This window comes from Natator depressus, chromosome 22 (assembly GCF_965152275.1).
Source record: "Natator depressus isolate rNatDep1 chromosome 22, rNatDep2.hap1, whole genome shotgun sequence".
In the NCBI taxonomy this organism is placed as follows: domain Eukaryota; kingdom Metazoa; phylum Chordata; order Testudines; family Cheloniidae; genus Natator; species Natator depressus.
The window spans coordinates 11,365,189-11,389,713 of record NC_134255.1 but is presented as its reverse complement, the minus strand read 5'-3'; the positions used below and the strand labels follow the sequence as shown (position 1 = coordinate 11,389,713).

General features: G+C 41.1%; 2 long non-coding RNA genes across 2 annotated transcripts in view; one reads left to right on the top strand and one right to left on the bottom strand.

Annotated features, from left to right (window-relative positions):
* The window catches only part of LOC141976067 (uncharacterized), an 88,933-nt gene that overhangs the window by 46,015 nt on the left and 18,393 nt on the right, over nucleotides 1–24,525 (bottom strand). The window lies entirely within an intron of this gene.
* LOC141976070 (uncharacterized) lies at nucleotides 1,450–5,137 on the top strand. Its single transcript, XR_012636064.1, has 3 exons — nucleotides 1,450–1,702; nucleotides 2,433–2,557; nucleotides 4,969–5,137. It is a non-coding gene; the product is annotated as an uncharacterized LOC141976070 (long non-coding RNA).

Sequence of the window (24,525 nt, the reverse complement as noted above, 5' to 3'; positions counted from 1 at the left end):
CCCCACTCAGACTTAAACTACATTTACAACTGAGAAAGCACTCTGCCCACTATTATTAGACATGATAAAATAGTTCTAGACATTCGCAACCACTTAGATATTCAGAGTTCAAGGAATAAACATCTGAATGATTTTAAATGTTTTCTCTCGATAATTATAGATATCAAAATAGTTTTGTCAATATAATGTAATGAGAGATGCTTTTAAAAATTAAATTCCACACCGGGCAAATTTAATTTACATTGAGGTTGCTAACTATAAAAGGGGATTGGTAAAATGATGATATTTAGTAGAGCAATTTAGAGCTCTAGCCCAAATTTCACTTGCTTCTCTTCTTCTTGGTCAGACTGCCTATCTTCAACAAAACTTTATAGCTTGGATACTTAAATGCATTTGTATTCTTACTGGAAGCCACATTTTATAAATATAATTTGTTTTTAATACCAGGACATAGTTAAACAAAAAACTTTTGAGGCCATTACTTCGTAACCTCCCTGAAGTTGGGGTACCGGAAAAGCTGGCCTGTTTGTGGAAAACAATCAGACAGATATATAAATGTCAACTACACACTTGAGCACAATTTTTGTTGGGGGAGGAAAAAATTACGACACAATTTTACTTTAAGATGAACTGACAACCCGGCGTCTTTCTTGTGACTAGAACAAGAAAGTTGCTCCCCTCTTCGTTTTCCAGTGCAAGATTCAATGTTCTAAAACAAAAACCTTGTTCTTTGTTGAACCTTTTTCAAAAGAAGCCAAGTTGCAATCATCATAATTTGCTTTTATACGTAAAATATAGATAGATGGATGGACCACAGCTAAGAAATGCCTTCAGTCATTTTCTTTTTCTCCCCCTTCATTTGCTTCATTTGCTTTCATTTGCTTTTTCTCCCCCTTAAGATTGAAAAGCTTCAGCATCCAAATAGCAACAGGAAATTTTTACCTTGTGGCTAAATAGCTCACTGTTCACTTTGCAGCTGCTTCTACTTTTTGGCTGGCCAAAACAGCAATACAAAAGTCTTTCCTAAGAAACCAACCTTCTGACAGATGGACAGCGACAAACACAAACCTACAAAGAATTCTCCCCACCCCACCCCGTCCCATCGTTATAATTCCTAATTTTGTGGAATCTATTGCTGGGCTGTTTATCATAACAGTGTGCAATAAAAAGGACGACTAACTCTTGCAATTTTCTCCCTACTCCTCCCCTTGACAGGGGCCACTGATAGGGAAAGAGGCTTGGAAAAGCAGAGCAGTGAAAGGCTAAGAAACAATAAGCAACCATGGCTTTGACAATGCAGCCCTGAACCCTTTTTGCTCCCGCTGTGACACTTGCATTCAAGAGCAAGGGCGGCTGCCATCATAAGAATGGACAATGGCATGAGGAATACAGGGGGGTGGGGGGGGGAAGGAAATCAGATGAATTCAGAGCTAAGATGGCAGAGCTCTCACCTTTTCCGCTTTTTTCGAGTAATCTGGAGGAGACGTCCCGCAGAGAAGAGATAAAAAGGGTGTTCTGAACTGTTGGAAGGTTCTGAAGACTTCTGCATTTGCAAACGCATTTTAGAACTATTTGTAGGGGTATATATGCTGCATGCCATCTCTCTGTCTCTGTCTCTCTCTCTCTCTCCCTCTCTCTCTTCTGTTTTATGTCCTGCTATCTCCATCCCACACCTCTATTAGTATGAAGACTTTCTGCCCATGTAAGTAAGTGAGAGTGTGTGTTCCTTAATGTTTGAATCAAGACACACGTCTGCATGCATTTCTAATCTAAGGAGCCTATAGCAGCTACTACAACTATCAATTAGTCAGCAATAGCTCGAGATCCCCATGTGTCTGAGTGAACAAAGGTGGGAAACACATGCAAATAATAATACAGCACCTGGGTCACGTACAGTAACTTAGCTAGCAACAAATAATTGCATCTGTTTCTGCCTTTTCAATGTTTAGTGCTCATTGTTATGTAAAGCTACAGGTTATTAATGTGAATACTAACATAATTAGACATGGCATTGTATATTTTTCTTTGGACAACACAATAAAAAGAAACTGAACTAAACAAACAAATAAATGGCAATTTAAGGTTTTAACAAAAGGGATTCTCTGATCCGTAGCTGTGCATCCTTACTTTTTTTTTAATCAACTGTTCTGGAGTTAAAGATGCATTTGACAAATATGTATTTGATAATTTAATATATAAATATGTATGAAATTTAATTTCTTCAGAAGAGACTAAAAGAGGGTTGACTGTATTGAAGTTAAGCCCGCAAAATGAGCAAATTATACCCTCTTAAAAACCGAAACTGTTAATTTTTTAAAAGTAACGGTTATTTTTAAGGACATTTTAAGGGTGTTTTCCGCATGTGTTTATAGACGTTAGCCTAACAATTAAAAAGAAAAATACAGAACATTTTATCCTCATTTGTTTTTAAGCTCGACAAATGAATTTCATCTTAGGAAAACCAGAAAAGTGCTATGTAATCAAGAAGGACAAAAATAAAAAGACGACACCTTCCCAGATCAAAAAATCCACCATCACCCTGACTCCACAATAAGAGGTAAGGATGAGAAAGACCCTGTTTACGGTCTGTTAAGTGCAGAATATTTCAAAGATGCGACTATAACCTGTGGGCAATTTTATGTCCAGAGATTTCATAAGAACAACTCTAGTGTCAATTGAAATTTAATTTGAAGGAATGTTTTGAAATATGGCACAGATTAAAAATTAAATCGTTTGATGGAATTAGTTTGTTACTTATAAGTAGCATTTTTTTCTTGTGGATAATGTGCCCACAAAGTCCCACATGGAGACATGTGCTGCCTAACTATCTCGTTAGCTCTATTGCTACTTTTATCACAATCCTTGGAAGGCTTGTTTGCGACACGAGACCATTTTTTCCCCTCCCAGTAACCCTGAAAAGTCGTCAACTTTATACAGCCCGAGAAGGCTTAAAAACAAAACTCTCTTTAAAAAACAAAGCAGCAAAAATACATCCCCAAAGAGAAATTCCCCAATAAGAGAATAGTAATGGCTAGAAAAAGTAGTGAATAACTAGTCGCTGGTAACCACACAGCAGGTGTTCTCAATGAAACACGATTAAAGGGCAGCTTCAGTAAAACAATTTCTTGACCAAATGAAGCCCTGAGTGCAAGAATCCCAGAGCAGATTGTACAGCACGAACGAAAGGAGTAACAGGGTTTTTTAAATTTTAAATGGTGCTGACCTGCCATGCACTTCATTTCAAAATTTAGCTGTTGGGAATTGCAGGTGCTATGGTGACAGCAGATTTCCAATATGCCAAGAGCAGGGTTTATCCTAGTCTCTGTGCTCTCTGAAAGAGACACACCACAGGATTAGTACGATAAGGAGAACACTAGCAAGGATCTGCAGTCCCACGAAAACAACCCTGCTCTCAGCCCCTCTGCCAAAGGTCCTATCAGAGAGAGAGACAAAAGCATAACAGATTCTACAAAATAATCTCACCCTTCACTGAAGAATGAGACCTTAATATACATACGTGAGGGTGTTATATACAGAATAGGGAGGGGGACAGGACAACCATTCCCAGCAACTCATTTGATTTCATAGTATGTGAATAGACTATTTCCTACTTTAGTATGAATTACTAATCCTCCTTATTGGACCAATTTGTTGCCTGCAATATATATTTCAAGTTAAAGGAATGTTTATTTAAGAGTTTGTAACACAAAATAATCACACTCAATGTGTTGTCTCATTTGAGGGGGGCACGCAGGCAAATAGAACAGAAGAAGATCTGAATTCCTGTAGTGGATGTGTTATAACTGCTTAGGCAAGTAGGTAGGCTGAGATAGATCATTTTCATTATTATATTTTATGTCTAATTCTTCTGTTTCCTAGCCCATTTTGTATTGAGTTTACAGCCTGGTTTCTAATACCTTCAGTCCTTAAAACATACCACATGCTGATAAAATGAGTCGTTTTCTTAAAAAATAATTAGATGAATAGACACCACTAATCTAAACCAATGTTTTTTCTTCATCTAATCTGTCTAATTTAGCTCCCTCCCTCCCTAGGCATTCATATATTTACAATTTATAATGTTATTTCACTATTTTATTCTCAAATAAGACTACAAGTTGGGTGGCTATTTTGCATTAAAAACTCTTACCCAGTAACATCAATTACAAGTAAGGGATGGACTGTACCTTCATGCTGGATTTTTATTGTTCCATTTGGTGATATTGTAGGCATTTCCCAGTAGCATGGCACAAATATTTAACAGACAAAAGAGCAACAGGAATTTAGGCAGTAGGACTCTCCAGGATCATCAGCTAAGAACAAAATCACAAGACATTTAACAAGATTTGCTGTCAGAGACAAATTGGGTGAAATCTGAAATGTTGAGAGCACAGGCGATATTGTATATTTTCCTGCTTTCCCAAATTCTAAACAAGTTCTTTCAAACTAATTATTTAAATATTGCCTGCTTCTTTTTTGACCTAATAAAAATAATCTCAACTATAATTTTATAGGACAACTGGGGTCCACAGATTAATGGGCAAATCAATATCGTAGGTAAGTGACAGTAGTCAAACCAACAAACAAACAAACCCTTTCAAACATCTTCGGCTGTAATAAAAACGTTGACAATAGTTACATAATTAAAGCAATTGTTTTTCATCTGTGGCCTTAAAATTGAACAAATTCAAAACTGAGTGAGCAAAGTTAACCCCTTGGGTTTCGCAGAAGAGATTTAATTTATAGAAATAGGTTTGTTGTTTTTTTTTTACAAATATAGCTATTTTCAATGTTGTACGATAAAGCCTTTTCCTTCCTAATTTTATTTTAAGACTAGACCCCGTTTAGGATTTCACATTGTAAATCTCCCTATGTCTGAATGCTGTTACAAGATTTGACAATGAAAGAATAATTCATGTCAGACAAAAAGAGCCCTTCAATCAGCTTCATGCAGCTTTTCTCCTGCAGGGCTACGCCAAAATGAATGTGGAATCCTGAGCCGAACCATCCATCACATTTCCCGAGTCTTTCAATTAATGACACTGCAATCAGATCGATGGCGTGTAATAAGAAAAGAGCTTTGCATTTCTATACCTATTAATTCGCTGAGTAACTCCAGAGGTAAAACGTGACCAGAAAGGGAAAGGGGAAGAAATATTTCATCCTCTGAGCAAGATTTTTAGGGCGGTTTGGGCTCGATTACACAAGTCTGCCCCTTTCCTCCCCCCCAAATCCAGAAAAGTCAAAAGAAAGTCAACTATGCTTTTCCTAAAATGGGATTATCTCCCTTTCCGGACAGGTATTTTCCTTCTTGTGTTGCTAAGCTTGTGAAGTGCTAAGAGTTTATTAGGTATACACTCTAGATTACAAGGGGAGTCCATTTTTCTTCCAGACGCAGACTGGTCAACCCCCATTAGACTCATAGTTAGCCAGAAAAATCCTGCAGTTCAAATCATGGACCAGTGCAGTCACTCACAGAGCAGGACTCTGCAGATTCCTTCCCTGGTGCTAAGGCAGTAATTAGCAACCAAATTTCCAGATCACAGAATGCGCCAGGGACAATCACCTCACGCAGTGATTAACCTCCAGGGAAAAGGAGCGGGAGGAACCCACCAACAACTGTGGGACGGAATTAAAATGACCTTACATCATTGAACTGGCATAAGACTTTGGTTCGATGACAAAAATTATCAAAGCTTTGCAGTACAGAACCCGACAAACACGTTGCAGTCCCCCTGTATCATAGAACTGATGCCATACACACAGCCAATCACTCATGTCACAAGGTTGTTTTGATCACTTTCTGGCTAACAGGAGACTTTGTATCAACAGCAACTCCAGCTACTTTCGTTGTGTGTACTGGGGGAGGGCGGTTTTCTTTAAATCTAGGGCAGCTCACAAGGGACTATTTCTGACAATATCCAAGATTCCCGCGACGAAAGGTAGGACTGGAGATTTACAACTCTGTTGAGTACCCTAGACTGTCCAGTTGCAAAGCACAATGTGTACTCCAGTGTTCAGCAATGTACAAATGTCTTGTCTATTAGCAGGTCAGGGAGAGGAGAGAAAGCGGTACCGCCTTGAGCCCTGGTTTGAACATTGGCTGCCATCCAGGAACTAACAGAGCCTTGGAAGGAAGGAATGGATAGGCTTGCTTACATCTGTTTCCTTCTGCCATAGCTGCAGACAGACTTCGAGAAATACAATAACCATGCCTTTCTAAAATAAATTGAGACAAGCTTTAGGGAGGAATTTTCAGGGGCTTTTCCTCAACACTCTCGAAAGAGCTTATAGTGCTATGACTGCAGATGAATTGCATAAAGAGGATGCTTCTAAAACTGTCTGTCTCACACAGTAGCGTAGGGGAAGGGAGCGTCTGGCCTTGTGGAAATTTATCGTGCTGCGAAAGCTGTTGAGCCTCTGGTAGTCACTGTCAACAGAAAAACCCAAGTACCTGTCTGGTTGAGGTATAGAGAGTGTGACAAAGTTCCTCCTCTACCTTGGTGGGTCTTGCGCTTACTGGCAGATTTGCTCGCCTTGGAGCTTCACGGCAGCCCTCAGCTTGGCCGTTTTCGTGAACCCACAGTCCAGGTCAACTCCTCCTATGTCTGATCAGGAGTTGGGAGGTTTGGGGGGAACCCGGGCCCGCCCTCTACTCCGGGTTCCAGCCCAGTGCCCTGTGGAATGCAGCTGTCAAGAGTGCCTCCTGGAACAGCTGTGCGACAGCTACAACTCCCTGGGCTACTTCCCTATGGCCTCCTCCCAACACCTTCTTTATCCTCACCATAGGACCTTCCTCCTGGTGTCTGATAATGCTTGTACTCCTCAGTCCTCCGACAGTCCGCGTTCTCACTCTCAGCTCCTAGCGCCTCTTGCTCCCAGCTCCTTACACGCGCACCACAAACTGAAGTAAGCTCCTTTTTAAACCCAGGTGCCCTGATTAGCCTGCCTTAATTGATTCTAGCAGCTTCTTGATTGGCTGCAGGTGTTCTAATCAGCCTGTCTGTCTTAATTGTCTCCAGAAGGTTCCTGATGGTTCTGGAACCTTCCCTGTTACCTTACCCAGGGAAAAGGGACCTACTTAACATGGGGCTAATATATCTGCCTTCTATTATTCTCCTGTAGCCATCTGGCCCGACCCTGTCACAAGAGGCATACAGTAAAACCACCCGAGCTGTAAACACATGTGACCAACCCTACGCTTTGGAAAGTAATAATTACAAATCACAGTTATAACAACACTTTCCCCCTATGTATATCCCCCTCTGTGCCTGATCAACAGAGGACTGGAGTCTGCTAGAGGATCTATTCTTGCTCATGTTCTTAGCTAGGTAGGGCCTTGGGTCAAATTCCCAACAATCACAATGTTTAAATAACGTCATTATTTCATTTATTATAAACAATAACTAAAAAGATGCCCATGCAAAGCTCTAGGCACCCAAGCACACAACACAACACAATATAATTATATCTCAGTGGCATTCAAATGGTCAACTCAAGTGGGACACAGCCAGCCAGACACCTACATAATCTCCTTTCTGCCCCTTCATTGTCTAGGAAGCATACCCAGAGGCATCTCCAAGAACCCTATCGAACTGTAGCATTACAATGGCACTTTTCAACTGAAGTAAATGTAGGTAAAGCTTTAGCCCCATTTTACAAATAATTAACCTGCAGAACTCACTGCAGCAAAATATTATTGAGACAAAGCTCTTAGTAGGGTTCAAAGTTTAGATATTTATATCAGTAATAAGAATATCATAGACAGTTACAGTAACAAGGAGAAATATTTATAAAGGACCCCAGTCCTCATGCTTCGGGACATGAGCCCACTACTAACAGCTAGGAAGAAATGCCCCCCACCAATATGATTTACATAACTGTCCATTCGAAGGATTTTAAATCTTCTTCTGAAACTTAAGTTCTTTGCTACTGTGAGGGCAGGACTAGACAAAGTATTGGTCTAATCTGGCATGGCAATTTCGATATTTCTAATGGAACTGAAGTAAGAGTTGTGCTCTGAAGCACTTTGAAGTGCTCACTGTGTACTTCTCTTGCTTTTACTTATGACCCCCCTGGGTCAGAGTTGGGCTCATACAACAACCCTTTAATCTTCTCGAGCCTCCAAGCAAAAGATAGAAAAGAAAAGATCATACACACAAGCCTGAGAGAATCTTTGCTGTTCTTGCCATCGTTTCCGAGCGGGTCGTGTGAAGGCTATACCTGTGTGAGAATCAGACTGAAATAAACAAACCTTGAAGCAAAAAAGGCATTTGGCTCTTACACAGCCCTTTTAATCCACTGGCCTCAAACCACTTTATAAATCAAGGAGAGTATCTTCAGCCCGATTTTACAGACGAGGAAATTGAGGGGAAGTGACTTGCATAAGGTCACTGGAAATAAAACCAAGGACTCCTAAATACAATCCACTAGACTATCTGCCTATCTTGGCTATTAATATGGCCCCATTCCTGTACTATCTGAGCACCTCACAATCTTTAATGCATTTATCCTCACAACACCCTTGTAAGATAGGTCAGTGTTATTATCCACAGCGGTTCTGTAGAGTCCCAGGCTAGCACCGTAACCAGGGGACCACCCTCTCAGGTCAACAACAGAGCCAAGAACAGAACCAAGTAATCCTGAATTTCACTCCATTAGATCACACTTTATCAGTTTTATCTCCGATCACTGTTGGTGGGGAGTTTTTCAGGACAGGTGGACTTAGCTAGTTAGTGGAGCCCAACATTCATTCCATGAGATATGTATACACTTAAAGCTTGCTTTTCAGAGATGTGGTCTACCTGCCTTTGCTATTGACTTCCAGTGTGGTTACTGTTGCTCAGCACTTGATGAAATCAGACCCTCAAGTTTTAAAGTTGGATCCTTGAATGGCCTGGATGCAACAACTCTAACAGATTAACAAAAAGGAAAGCCAATAGGGGATATGCTAATCTCAACAATAGATGCATCTTTTAAAATGCGGAAGTAGCCTGTGACTACCTGTAAATTACTACTCTGCTAGAGAACCATGTGCAATCATAGCTGCCCATGTTAGTAAGTTACCCACATCTGCGGAAAAGGGAAGAAGCATGATTGTAGCTAGTGAGCCAGAAAAGGCCAAGGGAAATGTATAGTACAGTGGACCTTGGAAGTATTTGGTAGCTCCAAACTTGGTACAGAGCGTGGGGATTAGCCAGTTCCTACATATCATCTAATATCCTTCCCGCTCACCTTAATACTCAAAGCATTCCAATGGCAATGAAAATGCTTTTTGGGGGGGACCCTAGTGCCATTCTTGGAAAGACAATCTGGCCATACTGAAATAAGGAGATTTGCCCCTGAGTCAACAATGGTAATAGGTAGTTTAATAATCACTAGATCAAACCTAGCAAACATCTTAGCACCTGGCCTTTCAGCATAAATGTGAAAAGCAAAGGAAACATTACCGCCAATAACTACACCGTACAGTAGAGTCAACGTTGCTATATGCAGCAGTGCCCCAAGAAGGGGCAATGGGTTATCCAAATTATGGTCATCACAAAACAGATTACAGCTATCAACCAGCTCCATCTAGAAATAAAAACCATCCTCCTCCTCTTGATCCCCAGGTCACCTTTTCACTTTTTACCTAGCTGGAGAGTTACATGGCTGCCATCAAGGTAGTATCCAATTATTTATGGATTTATCGTCACAACAGTTGCAGGGAAGCATTGTTTGAAGAATCATTTTACAGATGGGGAACTGGAAAGTGATTAAAAGGCCCAGCTCCTCAAAAGGTATGTAGGCACCCTAAGTCCCAATGATTTCCCTGGAAGCTACACACATAAATACCTTTGAGGATCTGGGCCTAAGTGACTGCTCAAAGTCAGGAAGCAGGTGTGTTAATAAGCTATGAATCAAACCCAGATTTCCTGGGTTCCAGCCAGGAGACCTTTCTTCTGCTCACAGCATAACAACAGTATGGTACACCTGGGCTACTTCGGAGGATCTCAGAACTTCAAACGCTTGGGAAGAAAGCTGCTAGAAGAGCAAGCTCTCTCCCTCGCTGTTTTAAACTAAAGATTTCCCACAAGCAAGAACTGGGAGAGCTTAATTAAAATAAATGATGAAGTCACTGGGATGAGGAGAGGCAGCACCAAATGGCAGACGCAAGGCAACTGCTCGAGAGGGTACACCATGGAGAATCAGTTGTACAGGTACCGGGCTGGACCACTGCATCCTACATCAGACACATGATCTCATCTCATTCCCCAATACATGTAATGGGACAAATTTAGCTCTGGTGAAATTTCTTGGGAGATCAAGGGTATGATGGTAGGATAGCGGTGATTTAGCCAAGTACTTATACAATTAATTCACTGTGACATGTGTGAGTTTATACACACAAGGATACACTATAGATATTATACACACATTCATATACACACCCACACATACATAAGCTACATCTACATTATGCAGTGGGGGTGTGATTCATAGAGTCCTAGAATTGAAGGTCATATGGGACCACCAGCTCATCCTGTCTGACCTCCTGCATACCATAGGCCACCAACACCAGCCTATACCCAACAACCTTAGCCATGCTAAGTACAACGCCTGCCTGAAACCAGTGGGTACGTATGCGGCACAGGTAAGCTGCACCACCGCTGTGACTGCTTCTGCTGCCACGGCTACATTACTAGTTATACTCGTGCTAGCTCTCCTCGAGCTACTGTGAGTACGTGTACATGAGGGGACTCACACCCCTGGCTCGTAGTGTAGACATGGCCGTAGAGAGAGATTGCACATGTAATCCCCCTCCCCTGGGAGAAGGAAAGAAAGAACTGACAGGCCAGATACTAGTCATATCACTCAGTGCACTAGTGGAAGGTGTTCAGATACCATGATGATGGGTATGGCATAAGAGAATCTAAATAGAATAGAATAGAACAGGAGTTCTCAACCCAGGTGTGTCGTGACCTGCCCTTGCCGTATTGCTAAATGAGGGTCCTGGATACATCCCAACTAAGGGGCAGGAGGGGCCCATGGGAGGATGGCAGCCTAGGATGGAAAATTGGTTCCAGGCATGAAAAAGGCAAAGAGGCAGCGAACGAGACAGCCTGAAGATGTTTGCAGGAGGGGTGATTGATGCTTCACATCCCTAGCGATGGCATAGGGGAAAAAATTAAACACTGAGATGTGCTGAGCTCTTTCCTCCTAACTGATCTCATTTGCAGATAAAACAATAGAATCACATATTTAAATATTGGCAGCACACAGGCTTGTTTTCCACTGTGGGCCCACAGGGCGCCCGGCAGGGAGATTGCGAACTCTTCTGAGCACGTCTAATCGGCTCTGCCGGCCAGATTTTCATCCTCTGGTGACCAGTTTTGTTCCCAATTTATATGAACCTGCTGCTCCTAGTTCACATGGCGTTCTAAGGACCAAGCCCTGGTCTTTAGGATCATCGGAGACAGGCCAAGAACACACACGGAAGAAGCAGACACAGAAAGGGGTTTTATTAATTGGCCTCTTGATTCCCCTGCTGGGATCTCTTCTCTAAGACATAAGGCTTGGCAGGAAGAGCTATATGGGCTGTGGCTTTGTGTTGCATCTCCTGGAGGTCTAAAGCAGAATGCACAAGAAGGAGAAAGGGGATTTTATGCCTCCTTGGCACCCTCAGGATTCTGGGCTGCTCCTGGGACCGGTTCAGCTTCTGGTGTAAATTAGAGCAACCCCAGGGTTTGCTATGGGCTGTTCCACCATAGAGAGAGACTTAGATTCCCCTAGATCACTCTTCACTATGCCCCTGCCGACGCCACCCCTGGCTCTACCTCCAGCACACCCTCTGCACCAGAGCTTACAGTGGGAGGCCAGCATACGGCCACTTATGAAGGCTCAACACAGTGCCTGAGCTGAGGGAATTCTCCCCTTGCAAGACATTTATGATCCCCAGACACTGCTGCCATAGCAGGAGGCAGAACCCCTGTTGCAGAACCCCTGTCTCTCTCACCCTTTGTTCTGTGTTAATAGCCCAGACAGGCTGCCTCAGGGTTGCATTTCACACAAGTGGCGTCCTCAAGTCATCCGGCTGATGTCCTGTCAAGTACCTGTCATAATTATCATCCATCACTGGTCAAGTTCCAACAGCATGCTCAGGGCTGTACATATCCTGGAGTCAGACTCTCCTTGCTCTGAGGCGCTTATGATTTTAGGCCCTGATTCTGCACTGTGGGGATCTACATGGAGGTAGTAAGAGATGAAAGCAGAGATGCAGGCCAGAAGGTCCTCCCTCTAGACCACCATACAATTTGGAAGCTATTAGCTCAGCTGATCTGAACTCCAAGGAAGCCAGCCCTTGCACCGTATAACTGGAGGCATAAAATTTCAAAGAAAAAAATATGCAATTGTATGTATAAATTAGACCTGGTCCTTGTGTAATACACTGACTGAGTATAAATACTTGTGCCTTCCCCTAGGCCAGCACTGAGATTTGACACAGCTCCACCCATGACATCATTCTACTATAACATGATCATGAGCTTGAGTAAACGACAGAAGAAACATTGCCCTGACTAGAGTGATCAGAGATCCCGATATTATTGGGACTGTCCTGATATTAGGAGCTCTGTCTTACATAGGCAATTACCACCCTCCCGGTCCCGATTTTTCAACAGTTGCTATCTCGTCACCTTCGTCCTGACACCGGGTTGATCTTTTGGGTAAGAATATCTGCTGCAGTGCATTGAGTACAGCAAGGGATGGAAAGTGGCACCAAGCGCCTCTGAAAGGAATCAACAATACAGCCACGTTCATAGTCACCCGTACAGAAGCAGTTAGCTTTTGTCCCCTCATCAGTGATGTTTGCCCCCCTTAAACCATTTAATTAAAACTATAATATTGAAAAGCCATATTGAGACATAGATGCTTTTGAAAATTTTACCCAAAGTGACTGAGGAATCTAAAGGAAATTTTTTATTTTCACAGTTATTTAAGCACCTTCAGATGCAGATAAGCTCCTAGTGGGATTTTCAAATGTGTCTAAGTAGGTGCTCAACCTACATTGATCTGACTAGGAGTCAGGTATCTAGGTTCTTTTGAAAATGCCACTAGGCACCTATCTACATCTTCAGGCACCTAGATAACTTTAAAAATCTGGTCTTTAGGCATTTAGGTGCCTAAATATCCTGAGACTTAGGCTGGGATATTCAAAGAAGTCTAAGAAGCTAGGTGCCCAACTCCCATTCGTTTTCACTTGGATTTGGCAGCCTAAAACTCCTAGGGTCTTTTGAAAATCCCAGCATAGTAACTAAGTTACTTTTGAAAATGGGACTCAGGAGCTTTTGAAAATTTTATCCGACATCTCAGCTGTCCTTCATTTTAGACCCAAATCTGTCTCACTTCTATGATACACATCAGGAACACAAACTCATGAAAGTGAGGTTATGGGAAATGTTTTTTATGCTACAGAAATGAATCCCATCTTACTTTCAGCGGCCTAATCATTTTCTTGTGTCCCTTAAGTTGGTTCTTTCCCTCCCAAAGCCCCTCCAACCATATACACACCCACACTTGGGGTTTGGCAGGTTCAGAAGTATGGAAATGACTCTTCTAAAGAAGATCTTAATCCTAGATTTTGCAAGGATAAACGGAAGCAAAAAATATTTACAATTCAGCGGGTTGATCAACAATTCTTATTTACTCAACTATTGAGATGCAGGATGAACTGAGGTGAGTCTGAAGAAGCTGTTTTATGCTGATTTTTAATGAGCTTTAATAGAAAACACCGACTTGCCACTCTTCTTTTAAGTCAGTGATTTATATTTCACAGGAAGGCAAATCTCACTTGCACAATACAGTGAGCCATATATAATCTGCTGGACATAGGGAGGTGAACGTTTTCCCTGACCGTTGCAGTAGTTAGCTTGTGGACCTAAGCATGATGATTTTATTACTCTTATCTTAGCCTGCATAATTATGATTATTGATCTCAAAGCCAACCACTGTCCTTTGACTCAATGGCCACCTGCAGTAGTGAGTTCCCCTGGTGTAAAGGGGCCCAATTTGTACCACCTGAAGCTCTGGCCCAGGGAGTTTGCTTCACAGAGTGTCCTGAAGGGATTTCTTTGGGGTATGAACCCAATGTTTACGCCTGATGTGCAACTTCATTTAACTTGCTGGTTCTAAGGGTCAAAACTGGGTTTGTTCAAACCCAAAAGAAAATGCTTGCAGACTACCCATCAGGCCAAATCTTCAGCAGGTGTAAATGAGTTCAGCTTCATTGACCTCAATATAGTTTTACCCATTTACACCAGTCTGAAGTTCTCTGGCCCAATGAGCTTTGGGGGAGGTGGATCTAGCTGAAAATCATATGCAAATCCTGATTAGAGACTTGAAATTTCTGAAGATATTCCATTGTTGTTGCAAAAACCAACACTACCCAGAAAACAAATTGCCATCAACATATGGCGAGAGTCTGAAGTTACAGCAAACGTTTACACACATTACAAACTTTATGCACGAGAGTGGTCCTGCTGAATTCAAATGGACGACTTACATCCATAAAGTTAGTCATATGCATTGATGTTTGCGAGATTGGGCTCTGAGATTGTAACTCCATGTACCAATGGTGCTTTATATTTTTCTGTTATTGCATCAACATCAATAAAAAAGCATACATAAAAATTAAAATCAGATGGCTGTTGCTTTCTTACCAAACAAAAATGAGAGAGCTTTCAGGGGGATTTCATTTCCCTTCAAAATCCCATATAATTCAGGTGGGAATACTCATCCTGCTCAAACTAGAAACTATTCAACTATTTTAGCCACATAATTTTTAGGAAACAGAAAAATGAAAAGAAATTAACTTGAAGATAATGATGATGGAAAGATAGTACTTTGAAATAAACAGATTGCTCCTAAAATGGAGCAAATGGCAGCCCAAAGTGTAGCATGAGCAACTCCCATCAGATTTCTGTAAAAAGCCCAGTGAGCACTAATTAACACTTAAAAAATTCTCTCGGGAATAACGATCTCTAATTTATTTTGGATACAGTGATCTTCATCTGCAATTCTCTTAATCTCACTCAGAAGATTCAAGGTACTTTTTAACTAGAGAATCTGACTAATTCTCTAGTTGCTGAGTAGTTAATCTGCTCAAACATTTCTCCAAATAACCATCTGCTCTACCTTGTATTTATTTCATTCCCTATCTTAGCTCTTGGGTCCATCCTGCTGGCTCATTCAGCACTCTTTAAATTTCTCCTCTGGCCTTATGTCTGGTTGCTTATGTTTTGGACAGACAATAGAAGAGATATAGGCCATTATTCATGAGAAGCTTCAAGTGTAACGTGAGAAACATCTCCTCTCCTGACCCCTGTTAGCATAAGAATTGCTGATAAAAATTCTGAACTGAAAGAGAAAACTCTTCTGGGAAAATATAGGCAAAGTTTCCCCTGTGCGATGTGTTTTGGAAGAACCAAGAAGAATTTTCCATTTAAGACCCGATCCAACTCCTGGAGCAGTCAGTGGGGGTCTTTCTAATGACTCCAGTGGGAGTTAGATGGGACCCTAAAGGCTTTCAAAATTCTAATGTTCCTCAGAGAGAGGGATATTCTTCATCACCATCATAAAAGTACTGCACACTTATATTCTAGTTTTCATCCAAGGATCATGGATACACACACATAGTGAATTAAGCCTCATAACACCCCTGGAAGGTGCTTAAGTATCATTAGACCCATTTACAGATGGCTCATACAAGTTAGAGATGGTCAAGATCTACTAGGATTATAGATCCTGATTCACCACTGCATTTGTCCAGTTTTACCAGGATGTAACTCCACAGATTTTAACAGAATTACACCCAAATTAAAGGTTTCAGAGTAGCAGCTGTGTTAGTCTGTATTCGCAAAAAGAAAATTAAACTAGACTAACGCAGTAGTGAGTCAGGTACATAGAGTCCATCCCATTGAAAATGAAGGCTATCGTCTCTATCAAAGGATGCAATCAACATTAAACTGAAAGCATACTTGATTTTAGCAAAAACAAAAGGTGAAGAGATATTATTACTTGCCCACGATCATGAAACAAGTCAGTGGCAATCAGGAATAGAAACAAGAAATCCTGACCTCTATTGGAAATCTTCTATTTTTCTATTAAAGCTCATTAAAAATCTTCTGAACTGCCTATTGGAAAACCTTCACAAGCTGATATTGGATATATTCTTGTACATCTTTACTGACACCAAGTGATACCATGCAACCCATAAAAAAACATTAAGGGCCAACTTCTATTCCCATTTATACCAGTATAAAGCTGCATTACCTCCACTAACTTCAGTGGAATTTAGTTTACACAAGTATAACAGAGCGGATCTGGCCTAGGGAATTTTTAGCCACACTTCATTAAAGAAATCAACAGAGCCCTGCTGGACACTGGCATTGTACACTGTCCAGCATGAACTAGAAAAAGTAACCAATGACTCGTGTACACCTGACCCAGCTGAATGCCAGTCAACAGTTCTAGACAATTACATCTGTGGAACAGTGTCCAGTAGGAAGAAGTGGAGATCCTGTTTGCTGGAACTAGACTGGACAAATTTCTTAGCAAACATACACTACAGAATAATCCTGTGCGACCGGGATAAACTCAGCGACCTAAAAGGTTTTTCCATATCTGGATTCTGTGATTCCTTGCCCCAACTTCTTTATATGTTGTGTGTACATATGACTGAGGCAGCCGGTGTCCTTACAGTGACAGAGTCTGGTTCGCCTTTCACTCACATCATTTTCACATGAGCATAACGACACTGACTTCAATGGAGTTACGCTAGCAAGACTGGAGAAAAGGCCCATTAATCCCCAATTTGAGATGTACATTATTTCATCCATCTCACTTCAAACAAATTAAATAGTCAAAGAGGTGTCGAATTCTTTCTAGTGATAATGGGTCTGGTCCTCAGCGTTAGTCAATGGAACCACCCCAATTCCCATCAATCGTAGGACTGGATCTTGTGCTGAGTCACCACTTGAGAGCTATTTAAGTCTGGGAAACTGAGGACTTGCATGAGAACCTTGTTGAAACTGTCCTGCTGAGGTCCTTTTAGCTTAGGGCATGGCCTTCCGTCTACGTCTCTTCTCCTCAACGGTTAAGGGTCTGATCCACCGCCAATTGAATTCAATGGGCGTTGGATCAGTCCCGCACAAATGCGCGTAAAGTTAACATAACCAAGCAGCGTGCAGCAAGCGGGCATCCCTTCTAACTGCAGCCCAGTTTTGGAGCTGTACACAGAATCCAACAGACTCAGTGGGACAAATTCATCCCCCGTGCAACTCCTTTGACTACAGTGGAATTGCACTAATTCAACAATCTCATTTGCAAGCTCAAGTACTGGACAGCTAGAGAACAGGATTGTGAAATCTCTGGTGTAAATTAGAACCGTGCCATTGAACGAATCTGGACCTCCTTGTCTATTGAAAACAGCGACGAAGCCCTTTTCCCAAAGTCTGACTGCTTGGCTCACTAGCTAGTAAAAACAGGCTGCAGCTCCTGTGTAGCGGATATTTACAGCTGTATATTGACACAACCAATCAATCTGTTGACTACGATATACATGCTAGTTCCTTTAAATGGGAGAGAATCACAGCAGAACTGGGCAAAGCATCCTGCTTCGCTTGCTACATTTTTGCATCCACAGTGAAGTATTTCGGGGAAACTTGCAAGAACATATGCAGTGTTGAAAGGTTGCTTGATTTTATTTAGTTTTGCAAATTAGCCATTAAGCTACAGACACAGGCTTTTCATCCAAGCAATATACTGTAATGGAGACAGTTTAAGCCACCACTGCATTGACGACACCTCTGGGGTGCAACGAGCCAGCTTTTTAACAGCACGTAGCAACACTACACAAGAAACAATTCAGGACAGTTCATGAAAAAGCATATGCATTTAAGACGACAAAAGGAATGTTTAGATAAGCAGAATATAATTATTGATATAAGGTAAAATATTCAAAAGCATCTAAATGATTTAGGAGCAGAGCTGGGAAAAATCTTTCACCCAAAACTTTTTTTCACAAAAACACACAAATTCAGGTTGACCAAAACACTTCATGAATTTGAGCTGAATTTTCCAAATTGTTTCTGTTGAACAAAAATCCCCCCCCACAAAAAATTGAAATGTTTTGTTTCAAAATTTTTGAGATGAAACATTTTGATTTTTCAGTTTCAAACATTTTTTTCTTTTGAAATTTATTTCAATGTCACTTTAAAAAAAATAAAAAGGACTTTAAAAGCTCAAAAAGGAAACAGTTTTTTCCCCAACTTTTTGGAATAGACAGAAAAAAAAGCAGTTATTTCCCCAGCTCTATTTAGGAGTCTAAGTCCTGAGTTCAAAAGTGATTTAATCACTTGGAGAAAGAAGTATGGATAAGGATCCAAACATCTGAGTGCTTATACAAATCACACCTCTGAAAGTTTTGATCTCCTCTCTAATAAAACTTAGCACTTTCAGTTTTATAGATTCTTGGATTCTAAAGCCTGAAAAGACCTCTGTGACAACCTAGTCCGACCTCCTGCATTACACGGGCCATAGAACTTCCCTGAAATAATTCCTGTTTGAACTAAAGCATAGCTCCCCAAACAACAGCCACATGGGGATTCGAATGAACCCATGACCTCTAGCATCGCAAGCACCAGGCCATCTGAACTCTACTTCAGTGCCACAAAGTGTTGCATAAGCACTAATTCAAACATACCACATTCACAATATCTTCATTCTACAGCTGGGGAAACTGAGAGATCGTGCTACATGACTTTATCAAGGCCCTACGGCAAGTTAGTGTCAGAGGCGGTACTGGAACTCAGGAGTTCCTGGCTTTCAGCCTTGTGCACAGTCAGCTAGACCACGCTGCCTCCCGCTACTCTACATTATGCAATACAAACTGCTCTGATATTACTTTGAAGAAAAACAAATGAAATAAATGGCAAACAGCAAACCAAATGGGCAGTTAATATTCTTGGATGGGATAAAGGAAAAAACTACATGCACATATTCAAACTAGTCCAAAACAAAATCTAAACATACTGAGAAATGTTTATAGATGTTCAAATTGTTAATGGCATGCAGGAGGCTTACATTTCAAATATCATAAGTCAAAGAGAAGGAATATGTGAATTTCCAAATGTTTCTTGCTTGGCTGATCCATCAATGTTGATATCTAATACACACTTAAACTCTTCAAAGTACTCCCTGGAATTAAAACAATTGAACAGCACAGAAAGGGCGTACATAACCACTATCAATGGATTTCAGATAAAAATCTAGACATAGCTTAAAATAAAAAAAAAGATGACCAAACACAATCAAATGAAAAAAAAAATTGGAAATTTGTCAGGAAAGTGAGAGTTGATGTCCAATTATATTTTGCAGACATGAATCAGGGGGCAGCTCAGCCACTGAAAATGTTTGTAGATTAAGAACTTCATGAAGTGGTCTAAGATATGTTACACCTTAGCAGATGGAAACTAGGTTAGCTTGAAGGCCAGGATTGCAAGTTAATATTAAAGACTGAACAGTGGCTTTCAAGCCAGGCATTGCAATCTGCTCTTCCCATTTTGCTAATTCAGAAGGGGTAAACTAAATTTAAGTGCCTAAGTCTCATTGAAAGTCACTTAGGGCCAGATTTTTAAAGGTATTTAGGCATCTAAAGATCCAGATAAGAATTGCCTGGGCACCTTATTCCACCAAGTGACTAATTCCCATTGAAATCAATGAGAATTAGGCACCCGGTGCCTGTCTCCATCTTTAGGTGCCTGAATATTATCCGCAATCTAGTCCCTGGGCACTTTTGAAAATGGGACGTAAGTGTTTTAGAAAATTTTACCCTGGATCTCAGCTAAATAAGGCAGGGAGAGAGGTTCTGGTGGATTCTGGTGTGGAAAAGGAGATCACCACTTGGAAAAAGTTGGAGAAACACTGCCAACCAACATTACAGCTAAAAATATTCATTATTATTATTTGTATTGCAGTAGGTTTAGGACCCCATTGTGCAGGGCACTGTACAAAACTAGGAAAACAAAGTTTATGCCCCACAGAGGTTACTGTCATAATTTGAAACAATACACAAGTGAACACAAAAGGGAGGGTAGATAAAGAATAGTAAAATAAGCTGTGTGCACATCTTGATGGTTCCAATCATTAGGACATATTTACTTTTTCCTTTTATTACTAGCATTATTATTTGTATTAGAGTATCATCCAGGGGCCCCAACCAAGATCGGGGGCCCATTGCTCTAATCACATATTCACATGACTCCAGGAGCTGAGGCTTTAAGAACACCACCAAATATCACTCACTTCACACTAAAATCCTGAGAGTTAGCAACACCGGAATAGTAGCCCTGCTAATTAGTTCAGGGAGGGCATTTCGAAGCTTAAAAATTCAAAGCATTGGTTAGGGTTAACTGTGCATTCACACACACATAAGTTCTAGAGGAAAAATATTCCTCTCCAGGCATCTCTTCCTGTTCAGTTTGTGTCAGTGTTGGCTGCTCTAGCAGAATCTAATTCTGCTTCTCTCTCATGGGCGGAACCCTGCAGCTCTTTGATTTCCTTTCGTATTTGCAGTTATATCATCTCTGGCTGACCCTTCTCAAAGCTGTGATGTTTTCCTTTAAACACTGCAGGAGCATTATGTATGCTTGTTGAGAGGCAAGCCTTTGAGATGGGAGAGGCTTGCGGTTTTCAGGGTCTCAAGACATTTTCCAAGAATCCTGTGGGGTTGCAAAGCTAGTCTGGAGGGTGTGAACCATCTTCCCGTAATTTAAGCACTTATTTTGTATGTTTTTTCTCTCTCAAGGGTGATTCAATATATCAGAAATAAATAACAACAACCCTATGTTTTTCTGGCTATAGAACAACCTGTGTTCTCTATTACAAGTGGGAGAACGGCTCAAAAAGCTTAACTACTGCAAGTGGGGGCCTCTGCACAATATATGAAATGTTTTTCTATTAGAAAGTTCTACTTCCTGCCTCTGTCAATTCGTTTCCCACTCACTCCCATTTTCCATTCGAATGTTTCCTAGGATTTGTCCCATCTTCAGTTCTGACTCCCCTTCTTCTATTCCCTCCCCCACCTTCAGCCTCTTCTAAAGAGGAACACAAACTATTATAACGAAATTAGAACTTTATAACCCACAAGGTTCAATGCTGGTTTAAAATCAGACAGAACAAGTTTGCCCAGCCCTACTTAAAACAAAACATCATAAGTAGCCATTAAACCAACACTACACATAATAATGAGTAATGACCAGTGATGGCCAAGTCTTGAAAGGTTCAGAGAAGAGCCAAGTCCAAGCCACAAAAGTTCCACTCCACTTTGGAACCTGATCCAAATGTGGAAGCATTCAGATCTGGTATTTTTGGTTTGGCCTCATCTCTAGCATGGAGTATGTTTCCCATAAGAATACAAAATTTGGAAGTTTATAGAAACTATTAGATTCTTTTTTATTAACAGGATTCTCTCATGACATTTCCAGTCCTTTCTGATTCTGAATAGGAAGTCAGACATGCCATGAGGTCAGCCATGCAGCACTAGTTTCCTAGTGCACAGATATCATGGGTAAATAGTACTTCAAAGAAACTAAAAACAGAGACACTGGGCAGAAGCACAGAAAGTTCCTGTCAGTTTCTTCTCTGGCCCCTTTTCTTGGTAAAGGGGTCAGAGCAGACTAAAGGAGCCCTAACTGCCCAGCTGGGGAGAACTCCCCCAACACGCAAAAGAAAGACAACCGCAGGCTGTTCTCCAAGACAGCCTCAGAAGCCCAATGACAGGAAGGTATGTGCCTCTATTCGGCATGTTTCATAACAATATTTCATGAAACACATGATTGTCTGTTGATTTACAAGCAAAAGATTATGTACGTAGGCATGCATGCACATATGTATCAGCCCACATGGATGAGAGACTGATGCAAAGAAGTCGACAAGGATCTTGTTTTCTGCACATCAATGAAAGAAACTAGGACGGAGTCTCTCCCAGTTGTATACCGATGGAACTCCACTGATTGCTATGGAGTTAATCCTGATTTACACCATCATGATATCAGACTCAGGTCTATTATGCACAGGGTATGAGCCATTCAGAGCCCATATGAGAGAGAGATTTCAGTGCAATGCTTTCTACACCTGCAGCAAATTCAGATCACATTTCACTGTCACCCACATCTTTTCAATCCATGATATTGACCATTAAGATAATCAGACGAGTTTGTAAGGCAGAGCTGGGAGAGCCCTGAAATCCTCCATGTTTTTGTTTCTATGGAAACGATTCCCTTGGCATCCCCCGTCTATGTTCAGTATTCCTGTCTGGCTCTGTTTGTCTCACCAAAAAATCCAAGCCTCTTTCAAATATTCAGTTGGGAGGGGCTAAGCTTTACTCATCAGTCTTATTATTGTACAGCATTTTTCATGTGTTTATCCACAGAAGAGGGACAGTTTGGGCCCTGGCACGGCACTGTCCCAAGCATGACGAGGAGGGACCACATATAAGGGTAAGAGGAGAGTTCAGTTACCAGAGTCACATTCACTATCTGGCCTCTTTGCTGCAGCTGGCAATAAGACTGCAAATTAGTGCTAATTGTGAGGAGGACATATTCAGCCAGTAGAATCTCTCAGTCCAGTCGGAACACTAAAACCAGTAACAATAACTGACACACATAGTGACTTCCACTGGAAGGGAACCACATCCTAATCTCCTAACTTGATTCGTATTCCCTCGACCGCTTCATGCATCTCTGAAATGCAGCTGCTTTTGGGGTGCCAGGCAGCCTTTGAACACCACAGAGCAAGGCTACACAATACTTTAGGACAGTGAGTGAAGAATTTCTTATTCAGTTGAAACCAGAATTTAACTGCTCCTTTGGAAGTTGGCCAGGACACTTCAGTTAACGGCCATACTTTTGTGAAAAGTACCACGTCCCGAGCAATGGAGATTCTATCACTTCCTTCCTGAGATTATTCCACAGCCCCACAAACTTCATTCTTAGGAGAAATTTCCAAAGAGTAAGCCTATATTTTCAATTGCTCAGTTTCACCTTAATCCTGTCCCCTTGAATGACCCTAAACAATTCCTTCCCCCTCCTTGCTGTTTATGTGATGGCTGCCATCTTGGCCAACACACTAGGGATGGAACTGGGGACCTCCAAAGCTGAAAGCATTAACTGCTACAACTTGAACAAAAGAGCCAAACTCTCTGCTTGGGACTGTACCAAACCCCTGTCCTTCAACAGAAGTGGCACAGAGGGGGACACTATAAGACACACACTCACCAGAGGATTACATTTGCAATCTTCCAATACACACACATTGTTACATCCCCTAACAAGACTATGCCTATACTAGGCTTTTTTTCCTTAAATTTCTACTAGAGCTGGTTAAACACACACACACACACACAATTTTTTAATAATTCTTCTATCAAGATTTAGATGAAAAATATTGTGAAATGTATAAACTTTGAAATGTTTCAAATGGCTCTACTTGCTACCATTGTTGTAGGTCCACAGGTATTAGCAATAGTGAAAACAATAGTGTAGACAAAATGCCAGGCAGCCTTCTGGATTTTAACCATCATGTATTCCAACCTTGCTCAGAGAAGGTCTAGACAACTCGAGGCTAAAGACACAGGTTCCCTATCTAAACTAGAGCTGCCATTTCTGCTCCTACCAGGTAAAAAAAGGCTAAGGGCCACATCCTCACCTGATGTAACCTGTCAACTTCTTCACTGGCTTCAATGGTGCTATGGCAAGTTACACCAGTCGAAGATCTCAGCCTCAAAGTCTACTTTAAATAAAAATCCCTAGGTGTAGACAAGGCCAGGAATTTTGAATTCTTTGCTCAGGAAAAGTCCATTGACTTGCAGTCAATGCATCACGAAACCATAAATTTGCAGTACTTTTAATTTTTCTGTGTGAGTTCCTACCGCCCCTTATTTTTGTTGCTTTTCTCTGAATGCCCTCCAATTTACCACACAGTATATACTGCATTACATCTGAAAAGGCAAAAGTATGGCACACAGAAGCTCATTTTAAAATTCTGTAACTCCATTTCTTGGGAAGGTTTCTGAGACACACCAGGCTACAAATGAAGAATGTATGCCCCATAGATCTGAATAATTTGAAAGTATTTTCTGTGAATAAATCTACTCAGTGCTTTCTTGATCTGTACCGTCTTCTGCCATAGGGGTATAACATAAAAATACTTCAAAGGCTTTAACAAATTCCCTCAAGATGTGATCTTCAGCATTTCAAAAGTTAAAGACAATGTTTAAAGTGATCATGATGTATTTCCAAGGTACAACCATTCAGCAACTCCTGTTCACCCGTTTTCTGAGCCAGAAATTATACCATATATGTAACTTTGGTGAACATCTTGTCTATAGAGAAAAGGAGTACTTGTGGCACCTTAGAGACTAACAAATTTATTTGAGCATAAGCTTTCATGAGCTACGGCTCACTTCATTGGATGCATCACTTCATCGAT